A 22,442-nucleotide genomic window follows, 5' to 3' on the forward strand; every position below is an offset into this window, starting at 1 on the left:
CTTCAGAAGCTTTGCAATTTTAAGAGTGCTGCATCCCTCTGCAAGATATCTCACTATTTTTGACTTTTCTGAGCCTGTCAAGTCCTTCTTTTGACCCATTTTGCCAAAGGAAAGGAAGTTGCCTAATAGTTATGCACACCTGATATAGGGTGTTGATGTCATTAGACCACACCCCTTCTCATTACAGAGATGCACATCACCTAATATGCTTAATTGGTAGTAGGCTTTCGAGCCTATACAGCTTGGAGTAAGACAACATGCATAAAGAGGATGATGTGGTCAAAATACTAATTTGCCTAATAATTCTGCACTCCCTGTACATTAACAGGTCTATTACTTAAAGGGAGAATTGTAGGAGAATTGTTATTGCTATATAGAGCTTTTTTTTACTCTCAGTGGCAATACACACTGCATGCACACAGGTGAATTAATGCATGCTAAACACCATTATTATTATTATTATTATATGTAGAAATATGTATTAATGAATAAATAGAACATTTTCTTCTGTGTGAAGAACATTGGAATGTAAAATATTAATATTTTCATGTTGGGTTAGCACACTTGAGAACATGCGATTGAGTTTCCGTACAAGTAGGGTGTTCCTTTTTCCCCAACTTTTTTGCTCCATTGACTTTTATGGGGGAATCCGTTATTGCCTATCGGTAAGCACATGAAAACTCTTTACTTTCAATTTGTAATATGAGCGCAACCCGACGTGCACAAAAAGCTCACTTCTAGCGGAGTTTGAGCGGAAGCGTTAAATCTGGCCCATAATCCCTTTAGAATATCTGGCCTGTAATCTCGATTGTGATACATATATTTATATACAAAGCACTATTGTGATGAACCTTTTATCTTCGGGCCCTCCAAAGAAAGCAGGTTTACACAGTCTGAGGAGCTATTTGTTTGACTGGAGCCAGCTTAGCTGTGCAGTACACATTTGGTAAATAAGGTTTTTCATCTTGTGTGTTTAGTTATTCCCCTAAAGAGCAGAAGGTCTTTCTTGTTTTTATTTACATTGCATTCATGTGAGACCTCCCAACTATCTGTCCCTGATGCTGAGCTCTGTCCCACTGTCCCTCTGAGACAGCCATATGTGTCCATTTGTAGAATTTTCCTTATCCCCTCCCATGGAAAACCCAGACATGCCAACAAGCTGCTCAGACACACCCACCAACCACCCAGACACCCCCCCAATCCCACCCACTAACCCACCCTTCCCAACATTGCTCGACACACCAAATGGCAACCAGCCCCTATGAACCTACTGAGTCCCAGATACCCAGCCACAAATGTTGGGAGATATGTCATCTACTGTCTTAAAGGGAAAGTGTACTCATATCTACAGAGACTGGTTGGTATGCAATTTAATAAATAAAGACCAGAAAGCACTACACCAGAATAGGTAGTCATAGCAACAAATTAACACAAGCGTAGAATGTAATGTAATGGATGATCACATGACAATGTAATATCATGCACTAACATTCTCTGGTAAAACTATTTTACTATCCACTTGTAATAGCTTGTGCGCTATTTTTAGCACAGGGCCATAATAAAGATAGTGCTTCACTTGCAATCTAGGTCATAAAATTTACTAGAATTGCCAAATTGGATGAATAGATCTGACCTGTGTTTGCTAACATTTTCATTTTGTAATTTTGCATTGAAATACATCATTTAATACTTATTAATTTATCAAGTCATATACAATAAAATATTTGACTCATGCTGCTGCTCACTGCAGACAGATACATTTGTAAGCAATTTAACCTGTAATTAAAGCACATTTTAGATTATAAGAAACAAACTATACAATTACATATTTGTTCATAAATACTTGGAAATTACACAAATTAAATGAAGAATTAAAATGACTCACTTGATTTCTAAATGGACCCTAGACTATTCTGTCTTTTGTCAATCAACGATAATACTTACTGAATGCTATATCAACCTGTAGAGTTTTGTGAATAATATGGTATACTAAATAATATGTAAAGTTTTATTTAACATTTTCTGTGTGTTGTATGAGTCAGAAATATTATTGGCTAGATTACAAGTAGTGTGCTATTTAGAGCTTTTCGCTCGCGCACAAACACTGCCAGAAGTAATCTTTTAACGTGCGTGTGTTAGTGAGCATATCAAAAGTTGAAAGCATAATGTTTGCACATGAGCAAAAGCCGATGCATGCTAACTGTTGGATTTCTGATATAACGATTGCGCTAACTTCTTTTCTCCATAGACTTCAGCCGAGAGCACAAAAGGCAAAATAAAATCACCTATTGATCGTGTGATAACCTGACTGTGCTTAATCAAATGAGCTAACCTGAAGGTAGTTATGAATATTTTACATTCCAATGATACATAGAATATATGTATTTCTATATACATATGTATATATCTGATGTATTTTTTTGTAAAATATATATATATATCTATACATAGCAGCCAAAAAAGAAGCACTCTCAGGTCTTTTGAAAACAAGTACAGTGTACTTTAATATGGAACATTTTCGGGGATGTAGTCCCCTTCGTCAACATACAAATGTGTCACAAAACAATTCTTTTATAGTGTATATCAAATGAATCAAATCAATCAAACAAACCTTAATTGCCCAAGTGGCGCCAAACCTCCGTGTATGGAACGCACATTGCGTTCCACTGAACTATTGAGACCGGAAGTATAACATCGTCACTTCCGGCCAAGAAAATCTTATGTACAATAACATTGTTACGATAATCACTCTATTATAACCAACTAAGTGCATCTTCAATCATAGCATTAATCTGTCACGCCACCTATACATGTCACAAAATATAACATTTATACAAAACAGTGATCGTAGCCAATCATACTGTGAAAAAAGCATATGCCCAGTAGCCATGGAAACGGCTAAACACATTGCCGTTCTCAGTCTGTGATAAATCTTCATAGTCAGACAGATCGTGATTATTGTGTTACCTGTGCAGCACCCATAATATTATCCTAATGTGAAAACATACTCTTAACAGTTTGCTTAATAGAACATCGTGTATCTAGTTGCCATGGATACTGCTAAACATATTGCCGTACCCTATCTAAAGTGAACTGGGCAAATTATTTTATGTGTCATACTAGTGATATATTATCAAAGTGTCGGACAAAATATCTTTCTCTTCCCATTTCCCCCTATGACATACTAGTTCTGTACAAACATATTGTGATAAACATAAACGTAAAAAGGTTATTGTTGTACGATAATACTCAATTGAGATACAATAATATTACAACAATACTTGATACATAATAAAACATACAAAATAAAAAATAAGATTTATCACAGACCAGGAACGGCAATGTGTTTAGCTGTTTCCATGGCAACTGGGCATACGCTTTTTTCACAGTATGATTGGCTACGATCACTGTTTTGTATAAATGTTATATTATGTGACATGTATAGGTGGCATGACAGATTAATGCTATGATTGATGATGCACTTAGTTGGTTATAATAGAGGGATTATCGTAACAATGTTATTGTACATAAGATTTTCTTGGCCGGAAATGACGATGTTATACTTCCGGTCTCAATAGTTTAGAGGAACGCAATGTGCGTTCCATACACGGAGGTTTGGCGGCGCTTGGGCAATTAAGGTTTGTTTGATTAATTTGATTAATTTGATATACACTATATAAGAGTTGTTTTGTGACACATTTGTATGCTGACGAAGGGGACTAGATCCCTGAAAACGTTCCATATTAAAGTACACTGTGCTTGTTTTCAAAAGACCTGTGAGTGCTTTTTTTTTGGCTGCTATACATGGATATCGTTGCACCCAGGCAGATGGCAGTAGGAGGGTCGTGCTGGAATTGAGTTGTTTATATCTATACATATATATTTCTATACCTAAAGTCCAAAGCAAGGGCCTGTACTCTTATCCTCCAATTGAAGGCAAACAAATACTAGGGTGCTGTGTCAAACGATAAACATAGTCTTATTATTAAGACAGCACTCGCTGGATTTTATAAAACCTAACTTTTATTGAATAAGATTCATAAATAGTCCCATGACGTTTCGGTGCATGGCTGGCATCTTTATCAAATGGATTCACCTAGCATGCAGGTAGATGGTATATCCTGGCATCCGGGAAATCTGTTAAAAAGAGTAGGCGCTGCAGCCTTATATACCTGATCTGGCATCTTGTTCACAAATGAGCGAATTCTATTTTCGCCTCCAGACGCTCGTGTCCATGTGTCCACATCCCCTTCCGGTCCATCCGCTTTATGCCTATTGGTTTGCATCACGCTCTCAACCAACCACCCATCTGAGGTGAAGGGAGCAAGCACATGGCTAATTAGCATACATCGTACTGCGCATGTCACTGCGGTGAATGGAACAGAGCGAATTGTGATCGCTAAAGCATTCTAAGTTAAAAAAAGCATATACAAAAGTTCACGCACTGTACACGGTATCAATTGAAGAAGCAGCTGCTGTATAAATACGTAAGCAATGTGGTGTAGATGTATTGATGTGTGTAGAGGGATATTTAGTATCCTGTGGATGCCCCTTCTCCATTTTTTTTATAAAATAATGTGGCAATGGAATATGGCAACACATCTCAATCCGGTGTAAAGAGTAAGTAACAGATACGCAGATATACACAGAGACACTTGAATTGGCAATCAGGATAGTGCAGGAAGCAGGTATCACCCAATGAAAGGACCAAAGTCCATTTTTACATTAAGTCCCCTGGGTTCCACTGTATCCAAAGTGTATAGTTGAAGCAATCGTCTCCCTCGGTCACCCCCTCTTGTCAGGGGAGGGATATGATTAATGATCATAGTTCTGAGACTGGAAACGCTATGTTTGTTCAGAGCAAAATGACGGGCCACCAGTTGGTCAGAGGATCCATTCTTGATTGCTTCCCTGATTGGCGTGCCTGTGATTAGCCATTCTCTCCCTAAAGGTGGTTATTGTTTTTATCTATATATCTATAAATATAAATATATATATTTATATATAAATATCTATTTAAAAAAACAAATAACATTTGCCCCTATGTGAAAATCATTAGAATGCAAAATATTTATAGTACATACACACTAAAATACACTATAAAATAATAACAATGAATAGAAATTATGATTTTTGATGATTTCAGGTATTTGACTGGAAAGGGTTTCAAACTGTGTATATATATATATATATATATATATCTACACTATAATCGCGTTTGTAACGCGTCCATCTGTGTCGCCAGTTGCGCACGCATCCTCAAAGGAAAGTTGGATGCGCGAGGCACCCAAAAAAATGTTGGCTGCACGCGCAGCCAAAATAATCCACCGGGATGCAGCGAAGCTGCATCCCGGTGGATTCCAAAAATGGCAGGGTGGAGAAAGAATTCACCGAAATAAAAAATGCGTAACCGCCTGCACGAAGTATAACAAAAAAAAACCCTAATCTCCCACACAAAGTATTAACAAACACCGAACCCGCCAACCCCCACATTTCAAAATAATAAAGTAATTAATGCCTAATCCGCAAATAACATAATTAAAATATTAACCCGTTAACCGCCAACCCCCAACATCGCAATAAACCTAATTAACCTATTAAACCCTCAACCCACAAACCCCCACATCGCAATTAACCTAATTAACCTATTAACTCCTAAACCGCCAACCCCCCACAACACAAATAACTAACGGCTAGATTACGAGTTATGCGTTAAGGTTTTAATGCTGAAATGTCCATTTCATCGCAAAAACAATAATGAAGCCATTACGAGCTGTGTCAGGATACCTATACCCGCACTCAAAAAATGAAGTTTTTGCGTGGGATTTTCATAGTGCCGGTATTACAAGTTGTGCGGTGAGGCTAAAATGCTTGCGTTACAGCCTATACCGACATGATCCATTCCGCTATCTGAAAGCAGTAGTTATGAGTTTTGCGCCACAAAAATGTTTCACAAACCTCATAACTAAACTGTTACAAAGTACACTAACACCCATTAGCTGCCTATTAACCCCTAAACCGAGGCCCTCCCACATCACAAACAATATTTAAAATTTATTAATCCCTAATCTGCTGCCTGCCCACATTCATGCCACTATAATAAATTTATTAACCCCTATTTTGCCGCTCCCCGACACCGCCACCACTAACTAAACCCATTAACCCCTAAACCGCCAGCCCCCCACATCGCCGCTACTAAATAAACCTATTAACCCCTAAACCGCCAGCCCCCTTACATCACCACTAATAAATTAAACTATTAAACCCTAAACCTATCGCCCCCTTAACGTTAAATAAAAATTACAATATCCCTGGAGCGGAGTCAACTGCCAAAGCGACCAGACGTGTCCTGCAGTAGCTCCTGGTTCCTATATCTAATTATGGGGATTACTCTGTAAATATGTGCCCTAACTTTCTATGTAGAGACCCATCTCATCTTCAAGACCACAGAGGGAAATAGACAGATTAAATCAGGGTTTTGCTGCGATTCTATGACCTATGATAGTGCCACGTGTAATGGCGTCTGTGAACAGTCTGAGCTGCCTACGCTCCATGCAGACCAGTCTATGGATCGACAACTAGGAACGCAAGCCCCTGCAGTTGATAAAAGACCACATTGGTGACTTAAGCCAGCAGATGAGGGAAGTCTTCCCAAAATTACCTACACAAGCCACAGATTGCTTCATAGACCACCCCGTATCTAACACAACTACATGCTGTCCACATAGACTCAAGGAAAACATGGTCAGCCGGGAAGATGCAGTTGCGGCACCTCAATTGGTAGACCTGGCGATTGGCGCCCTTAAATCAGAAGCCCTTACATCCAAGAGTATTGGCCGGCTTGTTCCTTACATGCGAGCCAGAATCCGACACAGGGGACCTCGAGTCATTACAATACATGTCGCAATACCGGACATTGCCCTGAACAGTGAGAGACCTACACAGGCTGGGGACTTCTGTCTGACCTCTGTACAGAGGAGACAGTGCTCAACCCAACTGCTCATATAGCACCTACCCATTCCATTCCCAGCAGCGGAACAGAGAGCTCTATAAATGTGCAGGAGGATGCTATGATAGTGATCGGAATAGTCCCCTACCTTGGGCACGCATCTATTGAAGGGAAAAATGTCAGCCCTGGCTTCACTATTGTGGTGATGGATAGAAGAAGTATACCAACAGAACGGAGAGAAAGCCCTACTGTCCATAAATTGATTAATTTCACTCTTATGAACTTAGTTTCTCCTGATAACTCTCCTATCCTGGCTGCAGGGAAAAGAGGCATAGGATAACAGTTATTTGCTCAGCGGTCCTTGTGCGCACAACATACTGGTCAAGCTATGTATAAATCGAGCTGCTGTGCTCAACTCACCCTACTCCACTTATGAAGTATACTAGCTGGATCTCAAGGTTGACGACTATTGTGCACAGCACTTGACTCATTCTGGAGTGGGGTAGATGTAAGATCCTCTGATGAACTGGTACCATTGGATTGTAAAATACCAGGACTCCTTCCTTTGGCTAAAAGTTCTCTAAATAAGAGTATTACATTTGTTCTTAGTTCACAATGGTTCCTAGTTAAATATGTCAAGACTTGCTCTCTAATATTCACTCTAAGGTTTATAATGTGAATTTTTGAAACTCATTACAATTTACTGACATATACAAATACTTGGGAGGCAGACATATCAGTTTTGATGTTTCTTAAAGAAGTTTTCAGAGTGTTATAATTATTATTATTATTATTATTATCAGGTATTTATAAAGCGCCAGCAGATTACGTAATGCTATACAAGAAATGATGGAACATTACAGGGATACATTAAATACACAAACAAACAAGTACAATATCGGGGTACATTACAGTTGTAGGTGCAATAATTGAGTTATACAAAAGGAGAGGAGTGCCCTGCCCTTGAGCACAATCAGTAGTAGTTCACTTTAAATACAAAGTGGCCTACAGGTAGAGAGGCTCTCAAGCTTACAATCTAAAGGAGAGGGAATGGACACAAAAGGCGAGGGATAAGAGAAATATGTCTGATATAAGGCAGTGTAAACTGAGAGTGAGTGAAATGTGTGATGAGTAAATGAGGGTTGGAAAAGTGTAACAGAATATGATAAAGTGTCAGTAAAGAGGCTGTGAATGTGAAGTAGTGTCTCTATCCTGGATCATTAGTGACAGCTGCACCTAATTGCTGTTAGGTGTTTATATATTAAGGTAAACACCAGGGCGGGAGGCTTGGCGGGCTAGTGCTTGTTTGTTTGCAGAAAGGGATCTTTAAATGTATGTTTGCAGAGAGCTTGTAGGATTGCTTGTTGCTGTGAGGTCTTCAAATGTTTGTTTGCAGAAAGGGATCTTTAAATGTATGTTTGCAGAGAGCTTGTAGGATTGCTTGTTGCTGTGAGGTCTTTAAATGTTTGTTTGCAGAAAGGGATCTTTAAATGTATGTTTGCAGAGAGCTTGTATGATTGCTTGTTGCTGTGAGGTCTTCAATAGTGATGTCGCAAACTTAAAAATTTCGGTTTCGCGAACGGCGGACTCGAATTTCCGCTACTGTTCGTGAACCGGCGAACTGCGCAAACCGACATTGACTTCAATAGGCAGGCAAACTTTAAAACCCACAAGGACTCTTTCTGGCCACAATAGTGATGGAAAAGTTGTTTCAAGGGTACTAACACCTGGACTGTGGTGTGCTGGAGGGGATCCATGGCAAAACTCCCATGTAAAATTACATAGTTGATGCAGAGTCTGCTTTTAACCCATAAAGGGACTAAATCACCTAACATTCCTAAATTGTTTGGAATAACGTGCTTTAAAACATCAGTTATGATGTTGTATCGATCAGGTAGTGTAAGGGTTATGCCCGCTTCACAGTGACAGACCAAACTCTCCGTGTAACGCACCGCAAACAACCGCAAACAGTCGCAGTTAGTTGTAGTAGGTGGCGCAAACCAAGTTGCTATTCCCAATGGGTCTTACTGTAAATATGTGTGATAATATGTGGGCTTAGTATATGTTAATGTTTTTAATGAGTCCTAATTTTATATTCTCTTTTGGAAAAAATTGGATGTCGAAACTTGTTAAGAAATAAATATGATCCTTTATTTGATTATGGTAAATTACCCTATAATAGTGATGCTAAAAGTACAATTAAACAAAAATTATTACGAATTCTTTTAAAGTTTAAAAAATGACACCGGACATCCAATTTTTTCCAAAAGAGAATATAAAACCGCCAGCCCCCTTACATCACCACTAATAAATTAAACTATTAAACCCTAAACCTATCGCCCCCTTAACGTTAAATAAAAATTACAATATCCCTGGAGCGGAGTCAACTGCCAAAGCGACCAGACGTGTCCTGCAGTAGCTCCTGGTTCCTATATCTAATTATGGGGATTACTCTGTAAATATGTGCCCTAACTTTCTATGTAGAGACCCATCTCATCTTCAAGACCACAGAGGGAAATAGACAGATTAAATCAGGGTTTTGCTGCGATTCTATGACCTATGATAGTGCCACGTGTAATGGCGTCTGTGAACAGTCTGAGCTGCCTACGCTCCATGCAGACCAGTCTATGGATCGACAACTAGGAACGCAAGCCCCTGCAGTTGATAAAAGACCACATTGGTGACTTAAGCCAGCAGATGAGGGAAGTCTTCCCAAAATTACCTACACAAGCCACAGATTGCTTCATAGACCACCCCGTATCTAACACAACTACATGCTGTCCACATAGACTCAAGGAAAACATGGTCAGCCGGGAAGATGCAGTTGCGGCACCTCAATTGGTAGACCTGGCGATTGGCGCCCTTAAATCAGAAGCCCTTACATCCAAGAGTATTGGCCGGCTTGTTCCTTACATGCGAGCCAGAATCCGACACAGGGGACCTCGAGTCATTACAATACATGTCGCAATACCGGACATTGCCCTGAACAGTGAGAGACCTACACAGGCTGGGGACTTCTGTCTGACCTCTGTACAGAGGAGACAGTGCTCAACCCAACTGCTCATATAGCACCTACCCATTCCATTCCCAGCAGCGGAACAGAGAGCTCTATAAATGTGCAGGAGGATGCTATGATAGTGATCGGAATAGTCACCTACCTTGGGCACGCATCTATTGAAGGGAAAAATGTCAGCCCTGGCTTCACTATTGTGGTGATGGATAGAAGAAGTATACCAACAGAACGGAGAGAAAGCCCTACTGTCCATAAATTGATTAATTTCACTCTTATGAGCTTAGTTTCTCCTGATAACTCTCCTATCCTGGCTGCAGGGAAAAGAGGCATAGGATAACAGTTATTTGCTCAGCGGTCCTTGTGCGCACAACATACTGGTCAAGCTATGTATAAATCGAGCTGCTGTGCTCAACTCACCCTACTCCACTTATGAAGTATACTAGCTGGATCTCAAGGTTGACGACTATTGTGCACAGCACTTGACTCATTCTGGAGTGGGGTAGATGTAAGATCCTCTGATGAACTGGTACCATTGGATTGTAAAATACCAGGACTCCTTCCTTTGGCTAAAAGTTCTCTAAATAAGAGTATTACATTTGTTCTTAGTTCACAATGGTTCCTAGTTAAATATGTCAAGACTTGCTCTCTAATATTCACTCTAAGGTTTATAATGTGAATTTTTGAAACTCATTACAATTTACTGACATATACAAATACTTGGGAGGCAGACATATCAGTTTTGATGTTTCTTAAAGAAGTTTTCAGAGTGTTATAATTATTATTATTATTATTATTATCAGGTATTTATAAAGCGCCAGCAGATTACGTAATGCTATACAAGAAATGATGGAACATTACAGGGATACATTAAATACACAAACAAACAAGTACAATATCGGGGTACATTACAGTTGTAGGTGCAATAATTGAGTTATACAAAAGGAGAGGAGTGCCCTGCCCTTGAGCACAATCAGTAGTAGTTCACTTTAAATACAAAGTGGCCTACAGGTAGAGAGGCTCTCAAGCTTACAATCTAAAGGAGAGGGAATGGACACAAAAGGCGAGGGATAAGAGAAATATGTCTGATATAAGGCAGTGTAAACTGAGAGTGAGTGAAATGTGTGATGAGTAAATGAGGGTTGGAAAAGTGTAACAGAATATGATAAAGTGTCAGTAAAGAGGCTGTGAATGTGAAGTAGTGTCTCTATCCTGGATCATTAGTGACAGCTGCACCTAATTGCTGTTAGGTGTTTATATATTAAGGTAAACACCAGGGCGGGAGGCTTGGCGGGCTAGTGCTTGTTTGTTTGCAGAAAGGGATCTTTAAATGTATGTTTGCAGAGAGCTTGTAGGATTGCTTGTTGCTGTGAGGTCTTCAAATGTTTGTTTGCAGAAAGGGATCTTTAAATGTATGTTTGCAGAGAGCTTGTAGGATTGCTTGTTGCTGTGAGGTCTTTAAATGTTTGTTTGCAGAAAGGGATCTTTAAATGTATGTTTGCAGAGAGCTTGTATGATTGCTTGTTGCTGTGAGGTCTTCAATAGTGATGTCGCAAACTTAAAAATTTCGGTTTCGCGAACGGCGGACTCGAATTTCCGCTACTGTTCGTGAACCGGCGAACTGCGCAAACCGACATTGACTTCAATAGGCAGGCAAACTTTAAAACCCACAAGGACTCTTTCTGGCCACAATAGTGATGGAAAAGTTGTTTCAAGGGTACTAACACCTGGACTGTGGCGTGCTGGAGGGGATCCATGGCAAAACTCCCATGTAAAATTACATAGTTGATGCAGAGTCTGCTTTTAACCCATAAAGGGACTAAATCACCTAACATTCCTAAATTGTTTGGAATAACGTGCTTTAAAACATCAGTTATGATGTTGTATCGATCAGGTAGTGTAAGGGTTATGCCCGCTTCACAGTGACAGACCAAACTCTCCGTGTAACGCACCGCAAACAACCGCAAACAGTCGCAGTTAGTTGTAGTAGGTGGCGCAAACCAAGTTGCTATTCCCAATGGGTCTTACTGTAAATATGTGTGATAATATGTGGGCTTAGTATATGTTAATGTTTTTAATGAGTCCTAATTTTATATTCTCTTTTGGAAAAAATTGGATGTCGAAACTTGTTAAGAAATAAATATGATCCTTTATTTGATTATGGTAAATTACCCTATAATAGTGATGCTAAAAGTACAATTAAACAAAAATTATTACGAATTCTTTTAAAGTTTAAAAAATGACACCGGACATCCAATTTTTTCCAAAAGAGAATATAAAATTAGGACTCATTAAAAACATTAACATATACTGAGCCCACATATTATCACACATATTTACAGTAAGACCCATTGGGAATAGCAACTTGGTTTGCGCCACCTACTACAACTAACTGCTACTCTTTAAACTTTGGGATAAAGTTTACTTCAGGTGTGCATGATTCCCCACCAGCTAGACAGTCTAACCCTACTAAATACTCAAAAAACAAAAAAAAAAAAACACAAACAGTCCATTTGCACAACCATGAGATAGATTTGATAGATAGATACATAGATTACATAGCTCAATAGATGCAATATACATATGATAGATACAAATTACATAGATCAATAGATGCAATATACATTTGATAGATACGAATTACATAGATCAATAGATGCAATATACATTTGATAGATACGAATTATATAGATCAAAAGATGCAATATACATTTGATAGATACGAATTACATTGATCAATAGATGCAATATACATTTGATAGATACGATTGATAGTTAGATAGATTTGATAGATAAATAGATAGATTTGAAAGGTATATAATTTCCCTGACAGAGTATTACAATAAGACATGCGGTCTAGACTGGGACCTGTGGTGTGTTAAGTAGTACTATTCTTAGCAGTTTACTACTACCTGTTACTCCCCCTATCGGGGGAGGTCTACATGGCCTGCATTTTTGGAACAGGGAGATGAAAGAAGATGATTGGTCTGTCCTCCTACTTCAAATTTGTCCTAAACACAAGTGGCTGTCTCAAAACAGTCCGGCCACGAGATAGATAGATTTGATAGATAGATATACATAGATTGATAGTTAGATAGAATCGATAGAAGATAAATAGATGGGATTTGATAGATATATAATTACCCTGAAAAAGTATAATAATAAAACATGCGGTCTGTGACCCATGGTAACTAGGTTGTGTTAAGTAGTACTATTGTTAGCACTTTAATCCCTGTTACTCCCCCTATCGGGGGAGGTCTATATGGCCTGCATGATTACCCTGACAAAGTATAACAACAAGACACGCTGTCTGGGACCCATGGTAACTAGGTTGTGTTACGTAGTACTGTTCTTAGCAGTTTAATCCCTCTTACTCCCCTATCGGGGGAGGTCTATATAGCCTTCATGATTACCCTGACAAAGTATAACAACAAAACATGTGGTCTGGGTCCCATGGTAACTAGGTTGTGTTAAGTAGTACTATTCTTAGCACTTTAATCCCTGTTACTCCCCCTATCAAGGGGAGGTGTATATGGCCTGAATGATTATCCTGACAAAATATAATAATAAGACATGCGGTCTGACACCCATGGTAACTAGGTTGTGTTAAGTAGTACTATTCTTAGCACTTTAATCCCTGTTACTCCCCCTATCGGGGGAGGTGTATATGGCCTGCATGATTATCCTGACAAAATATAATAATAAGACATAATATAATAATAATTAAACAACGTTGTATGCTGTGTAAGCCTGACACACAGGCCTGATAGAAAATGAAATTAGATTACACTAGCAAAATGATTTAAAAGTTTTTTTTTTTAAATTGAAAATAATGTTAAGCAGATATGAGTGGTGGCTGCTGGCACAGCAATTAACCACAGTATGCTGTGTAAGCCTGACACACAGGCCTGATAGAAAATGAAATTAGATTTCACTAGCAAAATGAATTAAAAGTTTTGTTTTTTAAATTTAAAATAATGTTAATCAGATATGAGTGGTGGCTGCTGGCACAGCAATTAAACAACGTTGTATGCTGTGTAAGCCTGACACACAAGCCTGATAGAAAATGAAATTAGATTACACTAGCAAAATGATTTAAAAGTTTTTTTTTTAAATTTAAAATAATGTTAAGCAGATATGAGTGGTGGCTGCTGGCACAGCAATTAACCACAGTATGCTGTGTAAGCCTGACACACAGGCCTGATAGAAAATGAAATTAGATTGCACTAGCAAAATAATTTAAAAGTTTTGTTGTTTAAATTTACACTAATGTTAAGCAGATATGAGTGGTGGCTGCTGGCACAGCAATTAACCACAGTATGCTGTGTAAGCCTGACACACAGGCCTGATAGAAAATGAAATTAGAAATTACACTAGCAAAATTATTTAAAAGTTTTGTTTTTAAATTTAAAATAATGTTAAGCAGATATGAGTGGTGGCTGCTGGCACAGCTATTAAACAACTTTGTATGTTGTGTAAGCCTGACACACAGGCCTGATAGAAAATGAAATTAGATTACACTAGCAAAATGATTTAAAAGTTTTTTTTTAAAATTGAAAATAATGTTAAGCAGATATGAGTGGTGGCTGCTGGCACAGCAATTAACCACAGTATGCTGTGTAAGCCTGACACACAGGCCTGATAGAAAATGAAATTAGATTACACTAGCAAAATTATTTAAAAGTTTTGTTTTTTAAATTTAAAATAATGTTAAGCAGATATGAGTGGTGGCTGCTGACACAGCAATTAAACAACTTTGTATGCTGTGTAAGCCTGACACACAGGCCTGATAGAAAATGAAATTAGATTATACTAGCAAAATGATTTAAAAGGTTTTTTTAAAATTTAAAATAATGTTAAGCAGATATGAGTGGTGGCTGCTGGCACAGCAATTAACCACAGTATGCTGTGTAAGCCTGACACACAGGCCTGATAGAAAATGAAATTAGATTACACTAGCAAAATGATTTAAAAGTTTTGTTGTTTAAATGTACACTAATGTTAAGCAGATATCAGTGGTGGCACTAATCACAGTATATGCTGTGAGCCTCACACACAGGCTGAAAGCCAGGCAAATGCAAATAAAATTACAAATAAAAAAAAAAAAAACGACTGAAGTTATAGCCCTAAAAAGAGCAGAGATTAGATGAGTCCTTCAGGACTGTAGTGGACACTAAATACACTAGCCTAGCTATCTATTTCCCTATAATGTCAGCAGCAGCAACACTAAAGCTCCTCTCACTAAGAAAGCAAGATCGTAATGAATCTAAAATGGCTGCTGCCAAGGAGCTGGGCGAGTCTGTGAGGGAGTGTCTGCTGCTGATTGGCTCAAATGTGTCAGAGGGCTGTGAGATACAGGGTCAAAGTTTCCTCAATGATGACAAATAGGGGGCAGATTGAACATCGCATATGTTCGCCCGCAGCAGCGAACCCGAACAAGTTCGCGACATCACTAGTCTTCAAATGTTTGTTTGCAAAAAGGGATCTTTAAATGTATGTTTGCAGAGAGCTTGTAGGATTGCTTGATGCTGTGAGGTCTTCATATGTTTGTGTGCAGAAAGTGATCTTTAAATGTATGTTTGCAGAGAGCTTGTAGGATTGCTTGTTGCTGTGAGGTCTTCAAATGTTTGTTTGCAGAAAGGGATCTTTAAATGTATGTTTGCAGGGAGCTTGTAGGATTGCTTGTTGCATAGTTCCATAGTTACCTAAAGGTGCTTGGTATATACAATACATATTATAAAACTTAATTACTGCCAGTATCTCTTACATACAGGGGTATTCACATAAATCTAAGCAACTATTTCTCCCTTGTATTTCTTTTGCAAGATGTACCGATTCCACGGATTCATCCTAACTTGTGGGATATTGTCCTTCCTGACAGGAAGTAGCAAAGAGAGCACCACAGCAGAGCTGTCTATATAGCTCCCCCCTTAATTCCACACCCAGTCATTCTCTTTGCTGGCTCTAAGCAGGAAAAGTAAAGAAAAAATTTGTTTAACTGTTAGTTTTACTTTATCTTCAATCAAGTGTTTGTTATTTTTAAATGGTACCGGTGTTGTACTATTTACTCTCAGGCAGGACATAGATGAAGATTTCTGCCTGGAGGATGATGATCTTAGCATTTGTAACTAAGGTCCTCTGCTGTTCCCACAGAAGCTGAGGAGTACAGGAAAACTTCAGTGTGAGGAACGGTTTCTTGCTATACAGCAATGAGGTATGTTCAGTCATATTTTCTGCAGAGACTGTGTTAACTCAGAAAGGCGGACAGTGTCCCCATTAGGGGAAGGGTAAGCAGTAATCCTAGTGTTATCAGAGGTTTTTACTAGCTTGCATAAAGGGTTAATTTTTTGTGGGCACTCAGTTTGTTATGTGAATTTAGGACAAACGTTTTTGTGTCTGGGAGTAGCGTTTTCTGTTTTATGGGACATTTGCTTGAGGGTTCTTTGGGGTTGTTTATAAGTTATAAATTATAACCCACATGGCTTTCAGGCAGGGTTTGTTAGTTTTGTGTAGGCCCCAGCAACATCGAGTGAGGTGGGGGTGGCCTACATTTACAAGCAGCAAGCAACTTCTCCTGAGGTCCTGAGAGTCTTCTGAGGGACTAATTGAAGCTTTCAACCCCATATTATTGCTTCCTAATGGCAGGTAGGGCCACAGCAGAGCTGTGGCAAGGTGCTTTAGGGGTTTTTAACCGGTTTTAGACACTTATCAATCCGGTTTTTTCATTTGGGGGTCTATTGCTTTTTTACTTGTGGTGCAATCCTTCTAAAGCTTAGTGGGTACACTGTTAAAATTTTGGAAATTTTGAAGCAATTTTAACCTGTTTTGCAGTTTGTGTATGCCTTTTTTTCTCTTAAAGGTACAGTACCGTTTTTGCAAATTGTGTTTTTTTCATTAAATAAATTGTTTTCCAAGCTTGCTTGCTTCATTACTAGCTTGTTAAACATGTCTGACACTGAGGAAACTCATTGTTCAATTTGTTTAGAAGCCATTGTGGAACCCCCTCTAAGAATGTGTCCCAATTGTACTGATATGTCTATAAATTGCAAAAAGCATATTTTGACTTATAAGAATTTGGCATTAAATGATTCTCAGACAGAAGTAAATCAGGTTTCGCCATCTAGTCCTCCCCAAGTGTCACAACCAGTTACGCCCGCACAAGCGACGCCAAGTACTTCTAGTGCGTCTAATTCTTTCATCTTGCAAGATATGGCTTCAGTTATGAATACTACCCTCACAGAGGTTTTATCTAAACTGCCAGGGTTGCAAGGGAAGCGCAGTAGCTCTGGGTTAAGAACAAATGCTGAGCCTTCTGACGCTTTAGTAGCCGTATCCGATATTCCCTCACAATGTTCTGAGGTAGGCATGAGGGATTTGCTGTCTGAGGGAGCGATCTCTGATTCAGGAAAGATGTTCCCTCAGACAGATTTAGATATGACGGTATTTTAATTTAAGCTAGAGCACCTCTGTTTATTGCTCAGGGAGGTTTTAGCTTCTCTGGATGATTGTGACCCTATTGTCGTTCCAGAGAAATTGTGTAAAATGGACAAACATTTAGAGGTTCCTGTTTACACTGATGTTTTTCCGGTCCCTAAGAGGATTTCGGACATTGTTACTAAGGAGTGGGATAGACCAGGTATTCCGTTCGCTCCCCCTCCTGTTTTTAAGAAAATGTTCCCCATTTCTGACACCATAAAGGACTCATGGCAGATGGTCCCTAAGGTGGAGGGAGCTATTTCTACTCTGGCTAAGCATACAACTATACCTATTGAAGACAGTTGTGCTTTCATTGATCCTATGGGAAAAAAGTTAGAGGGTCTCCTAAAGAAAATTTTTGTTCAGGGTTTTCTTCTTTAACCTATAGCGTGCATTGTTCCGGTAACCACTGCAGCTGCTTTTTGGTTTGAGGCTCTAGAAGAGGCTCTTCAGATGGAGACCCCACTAGATGATATTTTGGACAGAATTAAGGCCCTTAAGTTGGCTAATTATTTTATTACAGACGCCGCTTTTCATCTTGCTAAGTTAGCTGCAAAGAATTCAGGTTTTGCAATTTTAGCACGAAGGGTGTTATGGCTTAAGTCCTGGTCAGCTGATGTCTCATCTAAATCTAAGCTTTTGACCATCCCTTTCTAAGGTAAGACCCTATTCGGGCCTGCAATGAAAGAGATCATTTCAGACATCACTGGAGGGAAGGGTCATGCCCTCCCTCAAGATAAGTCAAATAAGACAAGGACCAAACAAAATAATTTTCGTTCCTTTTGAAACTTCAAGGGTGGTCCAGCTTCCTCTTCCCCTGCTGCAAAGCAAGAGGGGAACTTTGCTCAATCCAAGCCAACCTGGAGACCTAACCAGGCTTGGAACAAGGGTAAACAGGCCAAAAAGCCTGCTGCTGCCACTAAGACAGCATGAAGGGGTAGCCCCCGATCTGGGGCCGGATCAAGTAGGGGGCAGACTTTCTTTCTTTGCTCAGGCCTGGGCAAGAGATGTTCAGGACTCCTGGGCCGTAGAAATTGTAACCCAGGGGTTTCTCTAGATTTCAAAGATTCTCCTCCAAGGGGGAGGTTCCATCTTTCTCAATTGTCTGTAAACCAGACAAAAAGAGAGGCGTTCTTACACTGTGTAGAAGACCTTTTTACCATGGGAGTGATCTGCCCAGTTCCGAAAACAGAACAGGGGCAAGGTTTCTACTCCAATCTGTTTGTGGTTCCCAAAAAAGAGGGAACCTTCAGACCAATTCTAGATCTCAAGATCCTAAACCAATTCCTAAGATTTCCATCCTTCAAGATGGAGACCATTCAGACTATTTTACCAATGATCCAGGAGGGTCAAAATATGACTACCGTGGATCTAAAGGATGCGTATCTACACATTCCTATCCACAAAGATCATCACCAGTTCCTCAGGTTTGCCTTTCTGGACAGGCATTACCAGTTTGTGGCTTTTCCCTTTGGGTTGGCCACGGCGCCAAGAATCTTCACAAAGGTGCTAGGGTCCCTTCTGGTGGTCCTAAGGCTGAGGGGCATAGCAGTGGCGCCTTATCTAGACGACATCTTAATTCAAGCATCGACTTTTCCAAGTCTCACACGGACTTAGTGTTGGCCTTACTAAGATCTCATGGGTGGAAGGTGAACGTGAAAAAGAGTTCTCTTATTCCTCTCACAAAAGTTCCATTCCTGGGAACTCTGATAGATTCGGTGGACATGAAAATATTTCTGACGGAGGTCAGGAAATCAAAGATTTTAACCACCTGCCGAGCTCTTCATTTCATTCCTTGGCCGTCAGTGGCTCAGTGTATGGAGGTAATCGGACTTATGGTAGCGGCAATGGACATAGTTCCGTTTGCTCGCTTGCATCTCAGACCACTGCAACTATGCATGCTCAAACAATGGAATGGGGATTATGCAGATTTATCTCCTCAGTTAAATCTGGATCAAGAGACCAGAGACTCTCTTCTTTGGTGGTTGTCACAGGATCACCTGTCCAGGGGAATGTGTTTCCGCAGGCCAGCATGGGTTATTGTGATGACGGACGCCAGGGGTTCAGTCTGGAATTCCCTGAAAGCACAGGGTTTGTGGACTCAGGAGGAGGCCCTCCTACCGATAAATATACTGGAATTAAGAGTGATATTCAATGCTCTTCAGGCGTGGCCTCAGCTGGCTTCGGCCGGATTCATCAGGTTTCAGTCGGACAACAACACAACTGTAGCTTATATCAATCATCAGGGGGAAAAAGGAGTTCCTTGGCGATGATAGAAGTTTCCAGGATAATCCGATGGGCAGAGATTCACTCTTGCCATCTATCAGGGGTGGAGAACTGGGAGGCAGATTTTTCATCCGGGGGAGTGGGAGCTCCATCCGGAGGTGTTTGCTCAACTGGTTCAGCTATGGGGCACACCAGAATTGGATCTGATGGCGTCTCGTCAGAATGCCAAAATTCCTTGTTACAGATCCAGGTCAAGGAATCCTCAGGCAGTACTGATAGATGGCAGTACCCTGGTCGTTCAACCTCGCTTATGTGTTTCCACCATTCCCTCTCCTTCCGCGTCTGATTGCCAGAATCAAACAGGATAGCGCTTCAGTGATTTTGATAGCGCCTGCGTGGCCACACAGGACTTGGTATGCAGACCTGGTGGACATGTCATCTCTACCACCATGGACTCTGCCACTGAGATGGGACCTTTTGATTCAAGGTCCATTCAAGCATCCAAATATAATTTCTCTGCAACTGACTGCTTGGAGATTGAACGCTTGATTTTATCAAAGCGGGGTTTCTCTGAGTCGGTCATAGATACCTTGATTCAGGCTCGAAAGCCTGTCACCAGGAAGATCTATCATAAGATATGGTGTAAATATCTTTTTGGTGTGAATCCAAAGGCTACTCATGGAGTAAGATCAGGATTCCTAGGATTTTGTCTTTTCTCCAAGAAGGATTGGAGCAAGGATTGTCCGCTAGTTCCTTAAAGGTACAGATATCTGCTTTGTCTATTCTGTTGCACAAGTGTCTGGCAGATGTCCCAGACGTTCAGACTTTTTGTCAGGCTTTAGTTAGAATTAAGCCTGTGTTTAAACCTGTTGCTCCGCCATGGAGTCTCAATTTAGTTCTTAAAGTTCTTCAGGGGTTCCATTTGAACCCATGCATTCCATAGATATTAAGCTTCTATCTTGGAAAATTCTGTTCCTAGTTGCTATCTCTTCAGCTCGAAGAGTTTCTGAACTATCTGCATTACAATGTGACTCGCCTTATCTTGTTTTCCATGCTGAAAAGGTGGTTTTGAGTACCAAACCTGGGTTCCTCCCTAAGGTTGTTTCTAACAGGAATATCAATCAGGAAATTGTTGTTCCTTCTCTGTGTCCTAATCCTTCTTCTAAGAAGGACCGTCTGTTGCACAACTTGGACGTGGTTTGTGCCTTGAAGTTTTATTTGCAGGCAACCAAAGATTTTCGCCAATCATTTTCTTTGTTTGTTGTCTATGCTGGAAAGCGTAGAGGTCAAAAGGCTACGGCTACCTCTCTTTCCTTTTGGCTGAAAAGCATCATCCATTTGGCTTATGAGACTGCTGGACAGCAGCCTCCTAAAAAAGAATTACAGCTCACTCCACTAGAGTGGTGGCTTATACATGGGCTTTTAAAAATGATGCTTCTGTTGAACAGATTTGTAAGGCTGCGACTTGGTCTTCGCTTCATACCTTTTCCAAATTTTACAAATTTGATACTTTTGCTTCTTCGGAGGCTATTTTTGGGAGAAAGGTTTTGCAAGCAGTGGTGCTTTCTGTTTAGGTTCCTGTCTTGTCCCTCCCTTCATCCGTGTCCTAAAGGTTTGGTATTGGTATCCCACAAGTTAGGATGAATCCGTGGACTCGGTACATCTTGCAAAAGAAAACAGAATTTATGCTTACCTGATAAATTTCTTTCTTTTGCGATGTACTGAGTCCACGGCCCGCCCTGTCTATTCAAAACAGATAGTATTTTTTATGTAAACTTCAGTCACCTCTGCACCTTATAGTTTCTCCTTTTCTTCCTTGGCCTTCGGTCGAATGACTGGGGGGTGGAGTTAAGGGGGGAGCTTTATAGACAGCTCTGCTGTGGTGCTCTCTTTGCTACTTCCTGTCAGGAAGGACAATATCCCACAAGTTAGGATGAATCCGTGGACTCGGTACATCGTAAGAGAAAGAAATTTATCAGGTAAGCATAAATTCTGTTTTTGTATGACTTTCAAGCTGGAAGTGATATTGCTGTGTTGCCAGCAACAATATATTTACATATGCAATAATGGTTAGTCCATTAAATATATTGTTTAGCCCATACCAAGCTCTGATCCTACTATATTTAGTCCAAGAGGACCCTGTCTCACCACCATATGTGTCTTACTGCTCTTACTTTACCAAGTCTATTGCTCCTTTGCCATTATCCCCCCCTTCAATTATAGATAAAGTAATAGAAGTTGACTCCCAAATCCTCCTATACTAAGAGTAGCTAATACCTAACCTATGATAGGGAGCTTTTGTACTTTGGAGCTTATTTACCATACACTGATACTATTTAATTTTATATTGTAAATAGTTTTGATATACTGTATATTTATGTATATTACTGTGCTTTTTTTTATTTGAGATGACATATGACCCTGATACCGCAGGTATAGTAGTTCACCCTCTGGGGAAATATTGGGTATCCTCCATTTACAAGGTACTCTAATATAATACTAATGACTGATTGTCATGATATATCCCCTAACCTAGACTCACCGCTATTAGTCTATAGGAGAAAGGTATATATATTGCAACCTTGTACTAGGGGCAGATAAATATTGAGAATCTTAGGTCTCCTGCCGTGGAGTATAGGGCCCGTACCCTTATGGCAGAAAGATTATACACAGGATTGCACCAATATGGTCACACCCTAATACCTAATGATATATTGAACCCCAGCGGTTAGTTATTCCACTGGCATCCCAGTTACAGATATAGTCTGAGGCATTGTTTTA

This window comes from Bombina bombina, chromosome 5, assembly GCF_027579735.1.
Source record: "Bombina bombina isolate aBomBom1 chromosome 5, aBomBom1.pri, whole genome shotgun sequence".
Taxonomy (NCBI): Eukaryota; Metazoa; Chordata; class Amphibia; order Anura; family Bombinatoridae; genus Bombina; species Bombina bombina.